The sequence below is a fragment of the Rhinatrema bivittatum genome, chromosome 18 (genome assembly GCF_901001135.1).
Source record: "Rhinatrema bivittatum chromosome 18, aRhiBiv1.1, whole genome shotgun sequence".
Lineage (NCBI taxonomy): Eukaryota > Metazoa > Chordata > Amphibia > Gymnophiona > Rhinatrematidae > Rhinatrema > Rhinatrema bivittatum.
Genome location: NC_042632.1, coordinates 8,720,508 through 8,741,041, shown reverse-complemented (window position 1 = coordinate 8,741,041; position 20,534 = coordinate 8,720,508). Strand labels below are relative to the sequence as shown.

The 20,534-nt window shown below is 42.1% G+C and overlaps 1 protein-coding gene across 1 annotated transcript in view; it reads left to right on the top strand.

Annotated features, from left to right (window-relative positions):
• The window catches only part of KCNMB1 (potassium calcium-activated channel subfamily M regulatory beta subunit 1), an 81,689-nt gene extending 61,401 nt beyond the window's left edge, over nucleotides 1-20,288 (top strand). Inside the window, exon 4 of the transcript XR_003853474.1 lies at nucleotides 19,086-20,288. The gene's annotated coding sequence lies outside the window, so the exon portion shown is untranslated. The remainder of the gene's footprint in view (nucleotides 1-19,085) is intronic.
• Nucleotides 20,289-20,534: the final 246 nt, after the last annotated feature.

Below are 20,534 nucleotides of genomic sequence, written 5' to 3'. Positions count from 1 at the left end.
AACCGGAACTTTTGGCCAGCTTGGGGGGGCCTCCTGAACTCAAAATGCAGGATAACTACTGGAAGACTTTTTGCATCCTTGTTTCCACAAGGAAACAAGGATGCAAAGGAATACAGGAATGGCTTCCTGACTCCCCGCTGGACCACCAGGGAGTTTTGGTAAGTCTTGGGGGGGGATTAAGGAGGGTGAGGGATTTAAATTTTTATTTAGGGAACCGGTGCACGTATGGACATAGCCTCAACTTATGGAATTCTACATATGTCCATATTGACCGAAATTGACCCTCACCTTCGACTTATGGACTTATGAACATAAACGTTTTGTCTGCACATCCCTAGTGGATAGCCAGAGACAAGGAGAGGGCCCCCGAGAAGCGGGTACCCGGGACATCTCATGCCAAGGAAGCAGGAGCTGGAACGAAAGGTCTTCTGTGAGTGAAGCGGATTCAGCAATGAGGGAACTCGTTGTTGCCAAGACGTAGACTGGCAGGGTCAGCCAGCTTAAGTGTCCTGGAAGAATGATGTCATCCGGAGGGGATGCCCCTGAGGTTCCTGCCATGACGTGCTTAAGACTAGCCCATGCGCGCGCCTAAGGGATTCCGAGGACAAGATGGCGGTCGGCAGCGTCCGCGCCATCCAGGGAGGCCTGGGAATGGTAGGGCAGGTCGGTGATAACTGGCGGAGGCCGCAAGTCTTCCCAATGGAATCAATGCTGTGAAGAAAGAGGTGACCAACAGCGGTCGCAGCCATCTGCGACAGATGGGCGTAACACCTAGTGGCTAAATATGAAGACGAAGAAAAGGATAACCTGCACAGAGCAACAAATACCCTAAGAATATTTAAAAAAAAAAAAAAAAATGTGCTGGGCAGGGACCGCTTGAGTCTTTCTGGTGACATGCACTATGTTACTAACCAAAAAGCAGCATTTTTTTACCCTTTTTTTCCCTGGAAGGCAACAACACAAATATTGCACATGGTTACAAAACAGCTCCAGCTGTGTGCTCGCAAATACATTTCCTGCCCTGCTGGTGCAGGTGGTGATTAAACCCCTTCTTTTTTTTTTTTTTTTTTTTAACTATTCATTCTTCCATGCTGTGTCTGAAACAAAGAAAGGCAAGTTATATTTTTCACAGGTCCCCTGCCATTATACAAAATTAAATATTCCCATTTTAATCCATGAACACTGAATGAAATGCAAGTTCTGAAATGTTCATGCTCTATATACTGATATTTGAAAAAGTCCCATAAAAATGCCAGTGAAGCAAATGCATTCAGAAAACTAAATTAGTCCTAAATGAGAGTAAATAGTAATTATATTCTTCAAATACTATACACTGTGTATACTGGGTACTGATTTCAGAAAAGCTCTCTTGTGGAAACAAGGATGCAAAAAGTCTTCCAGTAGTTATCCTGCATTTTGAGTTCAGGAGGCCCATTCGGTAAGAATGACGGTATATAAATAAATAAATAACCTCCATAACTAGAAAACAATTAACAATTTATTTATTTATTTATTTATTTAACTTCTTTTACTATACCGACACTCAAGACCAGGTCTTATCGTACCGGTTTACATTAGAACAAGGGGAAAAATCAATTAACGTATAAGTGGAAAAGAGAAGTTACATTAAAACAGGGAGAGTAAAAACATGGATGTCGGAAGATAGGACAGAATTAAGTAATTGAACAATAAGTTAACAAAATTACAAACTATAAATTAACATAAAACAATAAATTAATAATACAAAAAACATGGATTATAATCAGCGGAAATATACATGGAAATATATATATATGGAATATATACAGCTGGAATATACATGTTATGTCAGATGGGAGGAGTGGCGGGGGTGAGGGAAAAGGGTGGGTTGAGGTTGCGAGTGGAAAAGGGAAAAAAGAGAAAAAAGTTTGGGAGTGCGGGGAGGGAGAAGGGTGGGTTGGAGGGTGAGAGAGAGTTGGCAGACTCTTCCCTCTTGCCAATAATGAGAAATTACTACTTACCTGATAATTTCCTTTTCCATAAACCAGACAGATGGATTCAGGACCTCTACCAGCACCTCCACCAGCAGATGGAGACGGAGTAAACTGATGTCACAGTATATATACCCCTGCATTGACATCACCCTGCCAGTATTCTCTTCAAAAGCAACTGTGGACAGACTAGCAAAAACTTGCTTAATAACAGATATCCATTTCAGTACTCAACCAACAAGAAACACTGAACTCAGGCAAAGAATGTATTAACACTAGTCTACGGACTGGATTAATACTTACCAGTAAACCATGAACATGTTGCCACTCAGGAGGACTATAACGCAATCATTCGGCAGCCAAGGTGAAAAGCTGAATCATTTGTCTGGTTTAAGGAAAAAGAAATTATCATGAAAGTAGTAGTTTCTCATTTCCTAGCACCTAGACAGATTGATTCAGGACCAGTGGGATGTACTCAAGCTACTCCCGAAAAGGAAGGGAGTTTGCCCGCAGTCCAGTCAGTCAAAAACCACACGTGCAAAGGTTGCATCCTTCTGGGCCAGTAAATCCAGATTATAATACCTGGAAAAGGTGTGTAAGGACTAAGGAGGACTACATCGCAGCTTGGCATATGTTGATGGGAGACAATCTAACTTACATCCATGATACTGCCTGAGCCCTAGTGGAATGAGCCCTAACCTAAGTAGGCATCAGCTTTTCAGCAGCCACGTACACAGCTGTGACTACCTGCTTAATCCAGCAAGCTATTGTAGCCTGTGAAGCTGGCTCACTGTCTGTCCTTCATGGAGGAGGTAGATGATCCATTTTTCGGAAAGGTTTAGAAACCTGGAGATACCTCACAACATCTCTTGACATACAAGGGCCGCAACAAGTGATATTCCTCCGCCTCTCTTTCCCTATCCAGAGATGGCAGGGAAATGGACTGATTCAAATGAAAATCTGAGACCACCTTTGGCAAAAAGGAAGCAACAGTATACAGCTGCATTATCACCGCTGGAGCCACATGCTCCACATGCTTCCGAACTGCAGGCCTTGTCTTGCCAGGAGCCACAGGCTCCTGGCAAGACAAGGCCTGCAGTTCGGAAATTCTATGTGCAGAATTTATATCGCCACCAGAAATACCATTTCCAAGGTCAGTAACTGCAAGGAGAGGCTACACATCAGTCGAAATGCAGGGCCTGCCAAGAAATCCAAAACCAGATTAAGACACCACAAGGGAGGATGAAGATGTTTCTCTCCTCTCAATAAACAGGTCACATCTGGATAAGCCAATAAGGATTCACCATTCACCTGACCCCTGAAACAGGCAAGCACCTCTACCTGTACCTTCAAGATATTAAGGGCCAACACTTTATTCAATCCATACTGCAAAAATTCCAAACTGAGCAGGATCTTAACTGAACAAGGAAGCACTCCTTGATCTTCACACCAAGCCTCAAACACTCACCAAACCCGCATACAGGCTAAAGAAATAGAGAACTTTCTTGCTCGTAGCAAGATGGCAATCACTACAGTAGAATATCCACATTTCAGCAAACAAGCTCTCTCAAGGGCCAAACCGTAAGACAAAATAGAGTCAGAACTTCGTGAAGAACAGGTGCCCGCCTTAACAGATTCCTGTGCGCTAGAAACCACAGGGAGGAGTCTCTCAGGAGCCTTCACAGATCTGCATACCATAGTCTCCGGGGCCAATCTGGTGCTACCAAAAGTACCATCTGTGACTCTCAACCCTCCAAACTATTCTGCCCAACATGGGCCATGGGAGAAAGGCATACGGCAGCTTATCCTCCAGCCAGTCCTGCACAAGAGTATTCAAGTACCCAAGAACTTCATATCTCTCCTGCGACTGAAGAATCGAGAAAACTTTGCATTGAAAAAAGTCTCCAGCAGGTCTAGGAACAGAAGACCCCAGTGATCCACTATCAGCTCAAATATCTCATCCAACAAAACCAATTATCCTGGATCCAGATTCCCCCTGCTGATAAAGTCTTCTCTTACATTGTCTTTTCCTGCAATGTGTTAGGCAGAGATCTCCTGAAGATGCACTTCCACCTATAACATGTTGGTCTACCTCCTGCGACCCTTGCTGGCTCTTGGTTCCTCCCTGTCAATTGATGTAAGCCACTATCGTTGCATTGTCTGACATACCCGGACCACTCAACCCTGCAGCTGAACTGAAGCATGCCAACAAGACCACCCAGGCTTCCAGCCAACTGATGTTCCAGAGAGTCTTCCGTACTCCAGCACCCTTGTGCTATTAGTTGCTGACACTGAACCCCCCAACCCTGGAGGCTCGCATCTATTGTGAGTACTAACCAGTCGGCAATTTCAGGGAAACTCTCCTTTTTAGATGACCCGCTTGTAACCACCACTGAAGGTGAAAGACTTTCATTGGCACGTGGAGCCGAATCAATTAGTCCTGAGACTGCATGCACCACGGCACCATTTCTAGGGTCGCCGCCATCAAACCGAATTCCCTGCAGATAGGCCCACACTGTTGGGTGTATAGTATTCATCAAGAGACATACTTGTGCCATCAGCTTCTGAATAGAAGCTTCTGGCAGAAAAACTTTGCCCTGCTTCATGATGAAGCAAACACCCAGATACTCCAATGATTGAGATGGCTGAAGATTGCTTTTGGATAGGTTCACCACCCAGAGTTCCTAAAATAGTGAGATCACCTTGCAGTCACCAGGTGGCTCTCTTCCAGAGACTTGGCCAGAATCAGCCAGTCATCCAAATATGGGTGTACTCTGCTGCCACCACCACCATAACCTTGGAAAAAGTTCTGGGAGTGGTGGCTAGACTAAAAGGCAGCTCCCGAAACTGATAATGGCACCCCAACATCACAAAATACAGAAAAGGCTGGTAGTCCAACCGGATGGGAATATGAAAGTATGCCTTAGACAGATCCAGGGAGGTCAGAAAGTCCAATTGCACTGCCATTACCACTGAGCACAAGGTTTCCATGCAAAAATAAATCACCTACAAATGAGGGTGGACCACTTTGAGATGGGATGAAAGGAGCCTTCCTTCTTGGGCACAATGAAATAAATGGAATATCGAGCCATATTTTCTCGCGATATGAGCAACAACATTAAACACCTTAAATATTAGAGATGTGAATCGGAACCGGAACCGGTTGCGATTCCTGGTTCAGGGACTATAATGAAATAAGAAATTGTTTGATATCTTTGAGGATATTTGCTCAAAAGCAATAACTTAGACTTTATTTTTTATCAAACAAACTCTCAGGGATGGTATCAGAGAAAGTGCTCACAATCTCACAGGCTCTTGCCCTATACAGGGCTACAACCCTTCTCATGTATCGGCACTGCTAAATCGCGTCATCTACCATTTCCCTTGAGAGCGTTCAATTGTTTTTTACTTTTATCCTATTTAACTTTTTATAGACATTGACAATGTTTCGGCGCAACGAATGCGCCTGCTTCAGGGGCTTACTGCTCAATACCTAAAAAGACAAGTTTTATATTCATTGTGTTAAAATTCTTAAATTAATTTTACTATTCAAGTGATAATGCTAACAATGGTACTCACTCTTCAGCTTCGCGCTATCTCACCCAATCCTTCACGGCATTCAAATATGGCGCTTAGACGCTTTCTCTATCCTCTTACCGGAAGTTAGTGTTTATATCCTGTTGTTAATTAAAGCACCTATCAATTGGATTTCACAGATATACCGACCAATCTACCTCTTTGTTAAGACCAGCTGGCGCTACCGTGTTCAACTTAAAAATCCACTTTTGTTCATGCTGTAATAGGCACAGGTTTAAATCCCCTCCTCTTTCATCCGGTTCCATTACCTCCAATACCGTACACTTTAAACTTGAAAAATTATGAGATTGTTCTAAACAGTGCTGTACCAACGGGGCTTCTAATTTATTACGTTTAAGGGCACTTTTATGTTCTATCAAACGAGTTTTCAACTGTCTGGTTGTTTTCCCTACGTATAATAAACCACAAGGGCACCAAATAGTGTACACCACAAAAATGGAATTGCAAGTAGATTTTCTTATTGGTTTAAATCTTTTCAATTTATCTAGGGGTATGTTGATGTTTGAATGAGCCAGTGGGCACATCATACAGGATCCACAAGCGGAATGTCCCTCGCGACTTATTTCATTTCCAAAAGAGCTCTTGAAATGCGATCTAACTACTTGATCCTTTATGTTTGTCCCTCTTTTGAAAGCGACCATAGGTCGTGACTCAAAGACTGAATGTACCTGTAGGACATTCCAGTGGCGTCTGATACTGCGCGCCACCTCATTCACCCCCAGAGAATATGGTAGTACACAAGTAAGACGTTGTAACTTTCGTTGTTGTTGAGGTTGTAATAAAGTTTCCCTATGATTCCATCGTGCTCTTTTACAGGCTTGTTTTATAACTTTTAAAAGATAGCCTCGGTCTAAAAATTTTTGGCACATCTCCTTAGCTCTTAATTTGTATTCTCCTGTTGTTGAACAGAGTTTCCTCAGCCTCAAAAATTGGCCAAAGGGAATGCTATTTTTCAACGGTAATGGATGACAACTCGAATACTCTAGTAGTGTATTACGATCTGTAGGCTTCTGATAGATCGTAAAGAAAAATTTATTTTCCTTTATTGAGATATTTATGTCCAAAAATGAGACTGTGCTTTTATGGAAAATATAAGTAAACTGTAATGCCTGTTCACGAGTATTCAACCATTGAATAAACTCTTTGAATAGAACTTCAGTGCCTCTCCACACTATGAAGATGTCATCGATAAATCGACGCCATACCAAAATATTATTTTTATAAGGAGAAACTGACAGCCACTGTGACTCAAACTGTCCCACATAAAGGCTAGCGACGCTGGGCGCCATGGTGGCGCCCATCGCTGTGCCTCCCACCTGTTGGTAATAGATGTTATCAAATACAAAAAATTTTTTTTTCAAAGCTAGACTAGCTAGATCAACTATGAAGGTAACTGGCGGGTGAATCTCGGAAGATTGTGTGGTTAATTTCGAATGAATCACTTGCAAGGCCCCATCCTGGGGTATATTCGTGTAGAGGGACACGATGTCAATTGTGGCGAGAGATACTTCTTCAAAAGGGATGCTCAGAGTTTCCAAAAATTGTATTAATGCGCCCGAGGGACTATAATGAAATCTTTTTCATGCAGTCCGATCGGGTTTTTTTTTTTTTGGGGGGTTTTTTTTTTTTTTTTTTTTAAATCGGCTGCGCCCAAGCCAATAAACAAAAAACCCACCCCAACCCTTTAAAACATATCCTTTAGTTTCCCCCACCCTCCCGACCCTCCCCCCTAAACTTTTTAAATTATCTGGTGGTCCAGTGGGGGTCTCAGGAGCCATCTCCCGCTCTCGGGCCGTCAGCTGCCACTAATCAAAATGGCACCGATGGCCCTTTGCCCTTACCATATGACAGGGTATCCGTGCCATTGGCCGGCCTCTGTCACGTTGGTAGGAGCATTGGGATGACCCACGCCAATTTCGTGGGGTTTTCCTATCGGTTTCGGGCAGCCCCCGATTTCTGATGAGTTTGAAAATATCATACAATATTTTCAATCGTCACAAAAACAATTCACATCCCTATTAAATATTAAACTAGATCACTATGCTTCCAAATGCCAACAAACATCATTGGAAATCAAAACGCAGGTTAATTTATTATGGGGCGGATTTTCAGAGCCCTGCTCGCCTAAAATCCGCCCGGATTTAGGCGAGCAGGGGCCCTGCGCGCCGGTGCACCTATGTTCAATAGGCCTACCGGTGCTCGCAGACCCCGGGACTCACGTAAGTCCCGGGGTTTTTCCGAGGGGGGCGTGTCGGGGCGTAGCGTTTTGGGGGCGGGCCCGGGGGCGTGGCCGCGCCCTCCAGACCCACCCCCAGGTCGCATCCTGGCGCGCTAGCGGCCCACTGGCGCGCGGGGATTTACGTCTCCCTCCGGGAGGCGTAAATCCCCCGACAAAGGTAAGGGGGGGTTTAGACAGGGCCGAGAGGGTGGGTTAGGTAGGGGAAGGTGAGGGGAGGGCAAAGAAAGTTCCCTCCGAGGCCGCTCCGATTCGGAGTGGCCTCGGAGGGAACGGAGGAAGGCTGCGCGGCTCGGCGCGCACCGGCTATACGGAATCGATAGCCTTGCGCGCACTGATCCCGGATTTTAGCGGATATGTGCGGCTAAGCGCGTATCTACTAAAATCCAGCGTACTTTGTTGGCGCCTGATGCGCCAACAAAAGTACGCCAAATCGCGCTATTTGAAAATCTACCCCTATCAGCTTAAATATCCGGAATAGAAGAAAAAGAAAAAGAAAAAACTCAAGAATTTAAAGCTGCAATAGTTAAAGGATAGAGAAGCTCTGGCAAAACATATAGAATATCTAGAAAACAATGCTAGACATCTTAATCTATGTTTCCTTAACTTTCCCAGAGTGGTTGGAGAGATTCCCTATCTGACAGTGAAGAAATTTCTCCAAGATATCTTGGGGTTTATTACGGACAATTTACCTTCGATAAATACCTGTTTTTTCCTTCCAAAATCTACATCCTCCAGAATGGCTATAAATGTTCAAAATGACTTATCTAATTTTTTAGAAAATTCTGCAATGGAAGTCAAAGTCAGAGGAATGTTATTAGTCTCTTTTATTACCACTGCTGATATAAATCAAATGACAAGTTATTTCAGGAAATATCTGATTAATTACTTAGAGCGTCTCCTATAAAGATATATCCAGATTTAGCCTCAAGCACGATGTAGAGGGTTCTTAACCCTCCGCCAAGATAGCATTGCACTAGGTTTTTCCTTTTTACCTAGCTTTCCTTGTAAATGCGTAATTAGAAAAGGGGATGAGTGTTCTATATTTTTCTCCCCCAAACAGTTAAAATTGTTTTTGGAGTCTAAGAAACCGGCTACTTCTTCTCCATTAAGCATGTAAAATAGAATAATGCTGGGTAATTGTGTTAATGCCTTAGTTCTCTTTAAATTGCATCTACCTCCCCCGATTTCTTATATTTTTTTCTGGAAAGTAGATTAGAGATTATGCCTGGAATGTTTTGTTTTATTAAGAATGATTGTGTTTATCAACAGATTTTTTAAAATAAACTTTTTTGTTTGTAATTCAAAAATTTTATAAATAAAGAATTAAAAAAAAAAAAAAATATATATATATATATATATATATATATATATATATATATAAAATGTTAAATAGTTTGGACAAAATCACTAAATCGATTGCTTTCAAATTTGGACACATTCATTTCATATACAGGCAGGTTCTTCTGTACTTACATTACAGATATGTCACACCTGTGACAGGTAAAATAGGTTTAAAGATTTTTTCCAGAAAACAGCGACATCTGCTGGACGTAAGCGCCATCTGTTACACCTTACACTAACACACGCTACACTACTCATTTCGCCAGTCCAGGTCCACGTTTCACTTCCATTTTAACACATTCACGCACTTTTTTTCGCTGGAAGATAACTATTTCCTTTACAGATAAAATACACCCACCACCCTCCTCACACCCCCCCCCCCCCCCCACACACACACACACACACATGCCAAATTTATTTACTTCCCAGGCCCTCACAACACACACAAAACCTGACAGAAGTCCGGGAGGCTCCAGCGGGGGGCCAGGACCGGTCCGGGACACATCTCCTGCCCTACGGCCATCAGCTGCCAGCAATCAAATGGCGCCAACAGCCCTTTCCCTTACTATGCCACTCGGGGACACCAATGGCGGCAGTAGCCCATGAGACATAGTAAGGGTGAGGGCCCGTCGATGCCATTTTCAGGACTGGCAGCCGGCGGCCCTTTGCCCTTACTATGTCAGAGGACCTCCCGCTGCCATTGCTCCACCCCACTGACATAGTAAGGGCAAAGGGCCATCGGAACCCTTTTCAGTGCTTGCAGCCGATGGACCAACGCCAATACATCGCTCCCAGACCGCTCCTGAATGCTCCCGCTCCACCGACTGACATTTTTATCAGGTCTCAGGGGGTCTGGAGGGTGGGGGAGGTTTCATTCATTCGGCAATTCTGGGGGGGGGGCAAGGGGTGGGCTACTGTTTTTCACAGGGCTGGGGGGGGGGGGGCGGTTCACACACAAATACATACACTAAACTTGCACGATCTTGGGAACGCACCAAAATAGCCCTCCCCAGACCACAAAACAAATTTGGGAGTGCAAATTTGGTTAGGCACTCCCCTATTTGGCTCCATAACGTGCACAGACGCCCAGGGACAGACCACATGTAGCACCAACAATTTTAATTCCCAGGTCTGGGGGGGGGGGCAGGAGGGGGGTTATTATTTGATTTAAAGGGTTGGGATTGGGGGGGTTTCCCACAGAAATAGAAAGACAAAGGTTTTCTGATCTGAAGGGTAGGCAGTAGGCGGGGGGAGGTGACAGTGAGGGGAGAGAGAGTTGGAGTGGGGACAGGGGAAAGAAGGGGGAGGGTGAGTGACCAAGGGGGAGGAGGATGAGTGACTGAGGTAAATGAGCAAGGGGAAGGGGGAGGGAGGGTAAAGAACCTGACTCTCCCACTGCAACGCGTGGCCGGGTACCGCTAGTATATAATACAAAAATGAACAATGCCAAGTGGAAATAAACCTGCATTTCTAAACCATGCAAAGGTAGCACTTATAATTGTTTTATTGGGGAAATAGGACAAGTAACTGTATCTGTAAAACCAACTGAAGCAGTATTAGCATCATCAAATAAGGTTGAAGTTGGGGGAACAACAATTGGTAAAAAATGATCAACTGCTTTTTGAAACAAAGCCTTAATACAAAAAGCAATTAAAGCCAGAACTATGCAGATACTTACAGCTAAAACGAAGTATATTAGTATCTGGACTCCCCATACCTTTCTCACATAAAAAGAAGACGTTTTCACCATTCGGGCTCAGCTAACCAGAGAGCAAGTTGTAATTTTCTTTTAAGTGCTTAATTAGATTTAAAATAATGAGGATACTGTCAGATTTCCACATCATATTTGACAACCAAAGTTGGTCTTCAGTGTGTGACACAGCATCCTTGGCTTTTAGAATTAAATTCAGGGCTAATCTATGGTCTTGTAAAGTTTTTATCACCCCTCTTAATTGAAGGGCAGTGTGTTTGTGAATTTCTACAGTGACTGGTCAGTTTTAAAAGCCCTATGTGCACCAAAGCCGGGAGATACCTGCATGACTTGGCCTGGCACATGCCACGCGGATTTTAAAATCTGCATATCTCCTGGTATGTGCGTACACATTTTTCTCACTAAAAGGGGTGAAGTATGAGTAGGGAATGGGTCGGCCAGAACTGCACCATGAAGTCTGCATGTAAGTGTTTTATGCGCACAAGAGTGTGCTAGGGTCCCCTACTGCTTAACTTTACTTCTGCAATAGATGGCATGTAAGTCATGTAACAAAAAATACTAGGCTAGTCAGCAGGATTTTAAGGCTCAGGGCTAATAGGGTAAAAGGGAGGCAAGTTAGCTAGGAGGTTTAGAAAGTCCTCGAACTGGAAACAAACTGGGGAAACAGGTAATGACGTCGGAGAGTGTAGCTGATAAAATTCCCCCACTTACGCGCTTGAGTCGCCATGTGTATGCAGATGTGTTTATCAATATAAAAAGTTGTGCACACAAACATGCATATAACCAATTTTATATCATGTGCATATGTTATAAAATGGCTGTGTCCATGTGCACATGCTGGCAAACGCATGCACATGTGTGCCCATGCATAGGTCTTAAATTTTACTTTCTAGTGTTCTTAAAGATTTCCACAATAGCTGGTAAGCACAAAATACTTGTTGCTGTTCTATGGCCAACACCAATATAAATACTATTACTGCCAATAAGGCTCTCCTCTCTCAGTCAGTGTTAAAGGATCCCATGTAATTGCTTCTGCAAGGGTGGCGTGCTTACTACGTGTATGTATGTTATCATAATTCATGTGATATTTGTAAATGATTTCTAATACCAAGCATGAAAATGCAATATAGAACAATCAAAAATTAAAACAATCAAACCAGTCTTTTGTATAGAATGTTCATAAAGGTAGTTCAAGAAATAAAGATCAAACAAGAATATGCAGCATAGATGATCTTTTGTATTCTGCTTGCAACAGGGCTTGTGACTTCATTCCTGATGACAGGCAAGCAGACCCAACAATGTCCTAATATCTCTCAGCATTGACTCCCTCACCTCCAGCCATCTCCCAGGAACTTCACATCTTGTACAAAATACCTTCACTGAAGAGGATATTGTTCTCCCTTTAATTTCTAAAGCAGAAAAGTAAAAAAGGAAGTTTATCTCCGCTCTTATATAGGATCTCTGTTTAAATAGCTACAAACATTTGCTTTATTCAAAGATCAAAGCAGAAAACTAAGGGGCAGGTTTTAAAACCTGCACGCGGGCGCAGATTTGTTCATGCTGGGGTTGCGTGAAACAAATCTACGCCCGATTTTATAACATTGCATGCAGCCGTGCGCATGTTATAAAATCCAGGGTCGGCAGGTGCAAGGAGGTGCGCAATTGTGCAACTTGTGCGCGCCTCGCCATGCAGCCTGCCTCCATTCCCTCCACCCCCCACACCTTCCCCTCTCTTTCCCTACCTAATCCGCCCGCCCAGCCCTACCTAGAACCCCCCCCCTTACCTTTGTTGAAGAAGTTACGCGCACCGGCCCAAAGGCCGGCCCGCGATCCCGTACACAGCAGCAAATGGCCGCTGTGCCTGGAGGCTCGGGCCCTGCCCACCGCCCCCCCTGCACCGCCCACGCCCCGCCCCTTTTTGCAAGCCTTGGGACATGTGCACGCCGCCGAGCCTATGCAAGATAGGCTCGGCATGCGCAGGGGCAGCTTTTCGGGGGTTACACATGTAACCTTTTGAAAATCTGCCCCTAATTGTGTTTTTCAAACTCATTCTGCAACATTCAGGGTCCCTTCACTAAATAAAACAGTATCTATAATATATTTCATACCATATAATAGGGATAATAAATTAAAAACTTATGAACACAGTTAGTCACGTGACAGGCATTCTGGTCTGTTGATTCAGGGCCAGAAGGATCCACTTTTTTTTTTCTTTTGTAGTGTGATGTCAAAAGTAAAGGCATTTCATTACTAGACATACAAATTATTAAAAGGCAATTTGGCCTTAAAACAGAAATTAAAAAAAACAATAGTGTAAACAAATGTACATTATATTCAGGGAAATTAGACAAGACAGCTGCTCTCTATTTCCTGATTAGAGCCATACACCTTCCTTATTTTACTCACATACAAGAATTTACCCAGCATTTAAAGAAACCACACATTATTAATTTCTGTACAAATTCAATGTTAATCACGTAACAAAGGAGAGAGGAGATAAACTCACTCAGTACATCTAACAAACACATTTTTAACAAGACTATTTTGTTGAAGTAAATAACCCAACAAATGACAATATCATATGAGATTTTTTGCTCAAATGATGTAATCTGCAGCCTCTCACCACGCAATGGGTCGCAGGCTGTGTCAGCTCACAGAGCTTCCTTGTTGTAATCATTTGCTGTTGCATTTTAACCGACGGGACGGTTAAAATGCAACAGCAAGCACTGTAGTGGCTTGATTGAAAATATTACGGCTAAGTATTCTATTTCTGGATTTGATATTTAAAAGAACGTTCTGTTCTAAGTAAGATTTAACATTTAAAAATTTTTTGGAAATTTAGAAGGTTAAGTAAATGGTTTAAATAAAGGTATTTGGTGGGTGGACAAATGACGGTAAATGATTACAACAAGCAAGCTCTGTGAGCTGACAACAGCCTGCGACCCATTGCGTGGTGAGAGGCTGCAGATTACATCATTTGAGCAAAAAATCTCGTATGATATTGTCATTTGTTGGGTTATTTACTTTCAACAAAATAGTCTTGTTAAAAATTGTTTGTTAGATGTACTGAGTGAGTTTATTCTCCTCTCTCCTTTGTTACGTGATTGATTTAGGAGAGGTAGCTGCTTCATCAATTTTTGATTATCTACAAATTCAATGTTAGCCATTAAGAGCATTTAGCATTTTCTGTTGTCACTTTGACAAGTTACAGATCACCACTTCAGTGCAAATGAAACTAAACATTCTTAAACAATCTACTAAATTAAATTCATTTTCTGGAAAAATCATTTCTCCACATCTTTAATTCCCCATCAATCTGTTTATAACTTTTAAACTGAACAATTAATTCATTTTTTAAATTAGTTTTCCTCTCCATTTTATTTTCCTTATGAGAAACTCAGTTTTCCATCCCCTCCTCTTATCAGCAAACTCAGTTTAACTCTTCCGCTCCCTGTGTCCTTTCAAGTTCTAAAATTTTCATATAGCAATTGCTTTTTACAACAACAGAATCATCAATCTTACTAGAGGAACCCCTGTGTCCCTTCATGACCCAATTCTGAATCTCTACACAATTGTGCATGTCTATGGCAAGTGTAAATTGAGACTGGGCGGTGATTCCTAGAGCGGATCCCCACTCCAGGATTTTGACAGACAGCTGTGGTAACTTAGTTACATCGTAGTTGCAATCAGGACATAACTAAGACCCAATTTCAAACAGTTACTGTCACTTGCCCAATCTTCTCTGGAAAAGGCAAGCAACAATTTTAAAAAATTAAAGCAGAACTTTGTCCTAGTGTTAAAAGATTTTTTTAAAATTGCTGCTTTAAACCACTTTTTGTTGTGCTCCAGTACAAATATTTTATTTAAAGGAATGCTGCACAAACTCCATCTACAGGCAACATTAGAGCAGAATCAGTCATACTTGAAGCTTATACTACAAAAACAAAATGTTCTGAAAATCAGTGGACATCCCTACGACATAAGAAAACTACACCAAACAGTACAACAGAAACAGACTTCATACTTACAACTTCTTGTCCTTATGGAATGCCTTCATATGTATGGCTTAACTTACTGTCACAATTTCCTCTCAGACAACTCTGCCGAAGTTACTCTATACTTCCCCGTCCTGTGGAGGATAAACAGACTTTGCAGCCTTCCTTGCCATGCCTGGGAATCACGTCAGGCTCACCAAAAATGTGTGTGTAGCATCCAATACTCAGGACACAAGGTAAGGAATAGGTAAAAACTTTATTGAAATCCTTATTCAGAGCACAGAGTATTGGGAAGGCAACCAGGCTACTCAGATTAAAGTAAATCTGATTTTTATCTCCACCGATTGCCTGTCATAGCTCTTGGTGCTCTCTGACCATTTTTAGCTCTTCTGTCATGCATCAGATTTCTTATGGATTTCCAGTAACTTAATTTTCAGTTATTCTACTCCCCCTACCACCAACATAGATCCCTTTCTTAGTATCAAATACATGACTGTTCTGTATTGTAAGGTTTACCTCCGTGCCTGTGGCAACATACTGTTGCTCATGCTGCTGCAATCCTCTTGTTATCAGGCTAACACAGGTCCTCTTTGGACAAAACTGTCTCTCCATCACCCACACAAGTTTGCATAGGTGGACAAGATCAAGTTCACACAGCCTAACCTGGCCTTCTGTTTCTGTTACCAGGCAGACTTAACAGTGTTCTGTCTTATGCCTCATTACTAGGATGTTTACTGATGTTGTATCTGATTGCTGATGGTTAAATGATGTTTTATTTATTTATTTAAAAGCTTTTCTATACCACCTATACAATATGTAGGTCTAAGCAGTTTACAAAGTTGAACATATATAATTTAAAAAATGACATTTAAAAACATTTATTGCTTTGACTGTGACTATACACAATTCCTTTACACAATAGATTTTCATCCACGGAAGTGACCATTGTTAACTGGAATATTCCCTTGGTCCATCATGGGTGTCAAGGCAATATGTTTCTGAGCTCAAATCCAGGTTAACTAACTTCCAGGGAGGGTAGTTGTTCATAAGCAATCACTGTTATGCTAGAGGTGCCTGCTCCAGAATTACATTTGATTTTCATTGTAGTGCCTGAAGTTTGCAGTCTGGTACTATTACTGGCCCCATGATCAGATCCTAACTTCCTTTCAGTCAACTTTTTATTGGGTACTTCTCATGTTACAGAACCTAGAAACCAAAGCTTCTCCCTTTTCTCTGTGACTCTTTGCAGAAGTATGCCACAGTAAACAGGAGTAAAGTGGCCAACTTTCTGACACATTGTATATTCTGCCTAAAGCTGGGTATGCATTAGTGGATAGTTGATCACCACACCTTAGACATTTTCTCAGGGAGTAAAATGTACAGCTGCTTGATTGGTATTGTGGCTTACTCTCACTTTCCTTTCAGCTATGATGCTTATTTTTGCCATGTAACATCTCCTCTATGCTTTGTATGCATTTTATTCAAAGGTTATTTTAATATAAAAACTAAATAAGGTTCAAACTTATGGCACCATGTCATGTTCTAGACAGCTATGTACTGATTTAGGTATAGCTAGGTCTTGTCCCAGAGAGACTTGACCACACAGTCTGAATATAAACAGTGAACTTCCTTATTTCCCAAAGCATCCCCTGGTGCCCCATGACCTTGGCTTTAACACAATCTTTAACTGACTTTATACTTTGCATCAAACTTTCCTGCTGTTAACCTCTGCTCTCATCATCCCATGCTGTTAAAACATAATCTGCATCCAGTCTACCAAAGTCTAAATCTTTTAATCCACATGAACAAAAAAAATGTATAGCTATTTGTGGGTTATCTACTGATACCTTGACATATACATATATATATATCCCTAAGGCGACAGCCTCAGTCGTCTACCATTGCTGACAATGTATGTGACCACTAAGAGGTAAGCATTGAAGTCAACAATAAATTAATAGTTTACAGTTATCTGTCTCATACTATACAAAAGAGATGCACTTCAGTCTCACACTGTGCTGGAGCTGATGCAGGCCAGCAGAGACAGTCAATCAAGTCTGATGCTCTGCTTATTAAATAAACTCATTCCTGTGCCAGAACAGAATTGTCCAGTGCTTACCAACACAAATTCTTGCCCTGGTCCATCCTCCATCTCCCACTAGTGTCCTTGAAGGTAATCAAGCAGACCTGTTTGTCTGAAAAATGCTAAGAGGTTCCACATAAGATTCAGGTTAACTAAGGTCTTACTCAGTTATTGTTGACCGTTATAAAGAATGGCAGATGATGGTGAATAAGCAAGCAGTACATCAACTAAAGCAAAATGTCATGGTTGTATCAAAATATTGATGCACTTAAAATCTGTTACTAACTCAAGATCAAGGCCTGCTGTCATATCCATCTATCGCTCGGAGGCAGAAATTTGCTGATCTGTTGCAAGCCATGTCCATACTCCAGGTCTTTCGTGCCACTTAGAAAAGGCAAAGTGCAGAGCAGTACAAATTGGCCATTCCAATGATTTGTTAACAAGTGCCAAGTGAGATGCAAAGCTCCTCCATTTCAAGAAATTAAACTTCACATTGATAATACAATGCTTAAAAGCTTTGAAACGAATGCTCCAAAGTCACATTGATTATCTATTAAAATGTATATTGTTGAGGCTTGGTGATTTATAAAAAAAATTCCAGTACTTACAGTTGTTTGGTGTAAGTGCTGTCTTACTGATCACATTAATCTATTGATATAGAGCAATTTAATGCTTAAGAGAGCATCAAGTATTTGTAGAATATTTCATGCCTAGTTTATAATGTGAAATTATATCTTACCTGAATTTTTTTTCCTTGACTCCTGCTAGACCATCATTAATCTAGAGATTTCCCTTCTCTGTAACTGGTGGAGACAGGACACATCACATGCCATCATGTCCACTAGAAGGGAGATGTGTTTCAAGGCAGCTGACAGTAGCCTTCTGTCAAAGCTGAACCTTGCCAGACTGCCTTGGCCTAAATGAAGTCAACTAATTTAAAAAAAAAAAAAAAAAACGGATGAGAAATTCATATTGTTAGGAAGCGCCCTGTTCAACTCTCCAGACCATGGTAATTGAACCACACAGAACTGAGGCAAACAATTTAACTGGCAACGCAAATGATTACTTGTGTTGCAATTTGTTCCCCCCCCCAGATGCTTCACACCCTCGAACTGAAATTTGATAGCAGCAGTGTCCTCATCTAGCTCCTACTCTCTCTCTCTAAATAATTGCAAGTTTAACCCCTCTACAAGAAGTAGCCTTGCCAGTGGATATGCTCAAGGCCATGAAAGTGATGCTGCAGCAGCTAGAGGCAAGATACATACTTATCTCAAGGCTAAATTAGACTTGGTGGTGGAGAAGATCAGGCCAGCTTGTTTCCTCGGCCAGCGAGACTAACACGTGGCTGGATACAGTGGTTGAGGAATGGACAATATTGAGATGGCACTCAATTCAGTTGGAAGGTGCCTGGAAGTAAGCGCACCGAGGAGAAGATGGACAACCTCAAAAACAGAGGATGCTGAAGCAATCTATGAATTGTGGGAGTCCCAGAAAAAGCAGAGGCGGAATGTTAGTTGGGTTTATTTCTGACAATGTTTTTCTTCTACTGAAATTGAGGTGGGGCAGGTTTGCAGAAGATATTAACACAATGAGCAAGGATGGTGGGTAAACAAGTTAATGTAGTATCTTTAAAATGGGCAGGGAACTGGGATGCCAGTTAAGAGGAAAGGATCCTGGAATATCTTAGGCAACAGGGTGCCATGATTATTCTGCTGCAGGAGACTCATCTCACACATAAGGAGCACAAGAAACTCATCAGGGAATGAGTAGGACAGGTGTGTTTTTGCTCTTTCAACTCCAAGAGCCAAGGGGTGTGTATATTATTTCATAAAGCTCCTTTTATGTCTGGCAATTTGTTCTGGTTAATGTATTTGGTCCTAATGTAGATCTAGAGACTGACGGCAACAGTGGAGGGCTTTTTGTTTCTTCCCCTGTAAATGGGAGGGGGGGGGGAATTGGGGTTCCTGTCCTTATTCAGCTATGGATAGTTCCTCTCATAAGAGCGAAGGTGGGAGCTCAGCCGATGGCTTGAGATATCTGATATCATGCCTAGGGTTGTTTGGAGGGTACAGCACCTGTCAGGAAGGGGCTACATTTTCTTCTCTTCTAGATATGGCACCTATAGTCACAGATTTTTTTCTTTGTTCAGCTGTGTTTAACAAGGGGGCTGGACCAATGGACTGACTGATGGAGGACTGCAATACCAATGAGAGGTTTTATCGGTGTGCTGTTTGCTTGGATGATGAGGACCTTAGTGAGAACTCCCTATTGAAACTGCCGAAGTATTTGGACAACCTGTTTGGGAACTTTCCTCTAACAAGTTTGTGGAAGTTTTCAGTATAGGAGCGGAGAGGACTTGATTTATATGGTGCCAGACATCATTTCCGGAGGAAGTATAAATGCCCTGCCATATCGCCATGTTAATTTAGCGTGTCTGAAATCAGACTGCCGAAGAAGGACCTTCGAGGACGCTATTGTTGTTGCCATTAAGGGAAGATTGTGGACTCAATGGATTGCTCTTAAGGGAAAACATGATTGCCCCCCTGAAGCAGGACCGGGTGGTCCGAAATGCAATCACGTCAGGACTTTATTATGAGCTAAGTATTGCAACTTTGCTGATTTTCATGAAAGTTATGGATAAGTGAATCTTCAATTATTTTTTAATTCCCATGGCAAGATGGACTGTTTTAGTGTATTCAAAAAAATCAAAAAAATAGTTAAAAGATATAATACAATAAAGTAATGTGACCTTTCCATGGTGGGTCTGATTGATATACAGGCTCGTTGCGTATTGGTCCTACAAAAAAATCTATTATAATATTGAATTGTGTGCATGCGGCACAGTATAATCATACAAAGATTGACCAGGGAAACCAGTTTGTTTATATATTTTGTACTTGTAATATTTCAGACCATCATCTAGTCATGTTGCTGCTGAATATTTCACAGGTTCTGCAGTCCCCTAGGGCGTGGCATTTCACTCTTAGGCCAGGATCAATTTTGTTAGATGATTGAGAAAGCTATCAAAGAGTTTCAGCTAATACATGGGAATGCTACCCAATGCATAGTGATGCTTGGGAGACCCTTAAGTCAAGCTTGAGAATATCATAAATTTTGCAGTCATGTAAATAAGTTGAGCAACCACAGGAAAAGATCATTAGAGGGACATATCAGACTACTGGAGGCCTGGCACAAAGCTTCCTGTTCTCCTAGAGTATATAAGGAGCTTATTGCCCTAAGACAGGAACTGCAAAGAGTCCAGGTTGGGAAAATAGAAAAAAAGTCTCTTAAATTTTCGAGATAGAAGTTTTGCGAGCACAGGAATAAGACGAGGGTGCTCTTAGCATGCTTTTTGTGCAAGAGGGCTGTGAAGGGGAGGGGGGGGGGGGGGGCTGTGGCTTCCCAGCTCTCAGAAATGAATGAAGTTTTTAGCAGATTCTATAAAGATCTACACTGCTACAGTTACGTGTAATCTAGAAGAGATTAATATATATTTGAGTCAGATCACCCTGCTGGAGCTGTCTGAGCACCAAGTAGAAAGGTTGGCAGCACCCATTTCTCCTAAATTCTTTACAGCTATAGCCCAACTACCCAATAG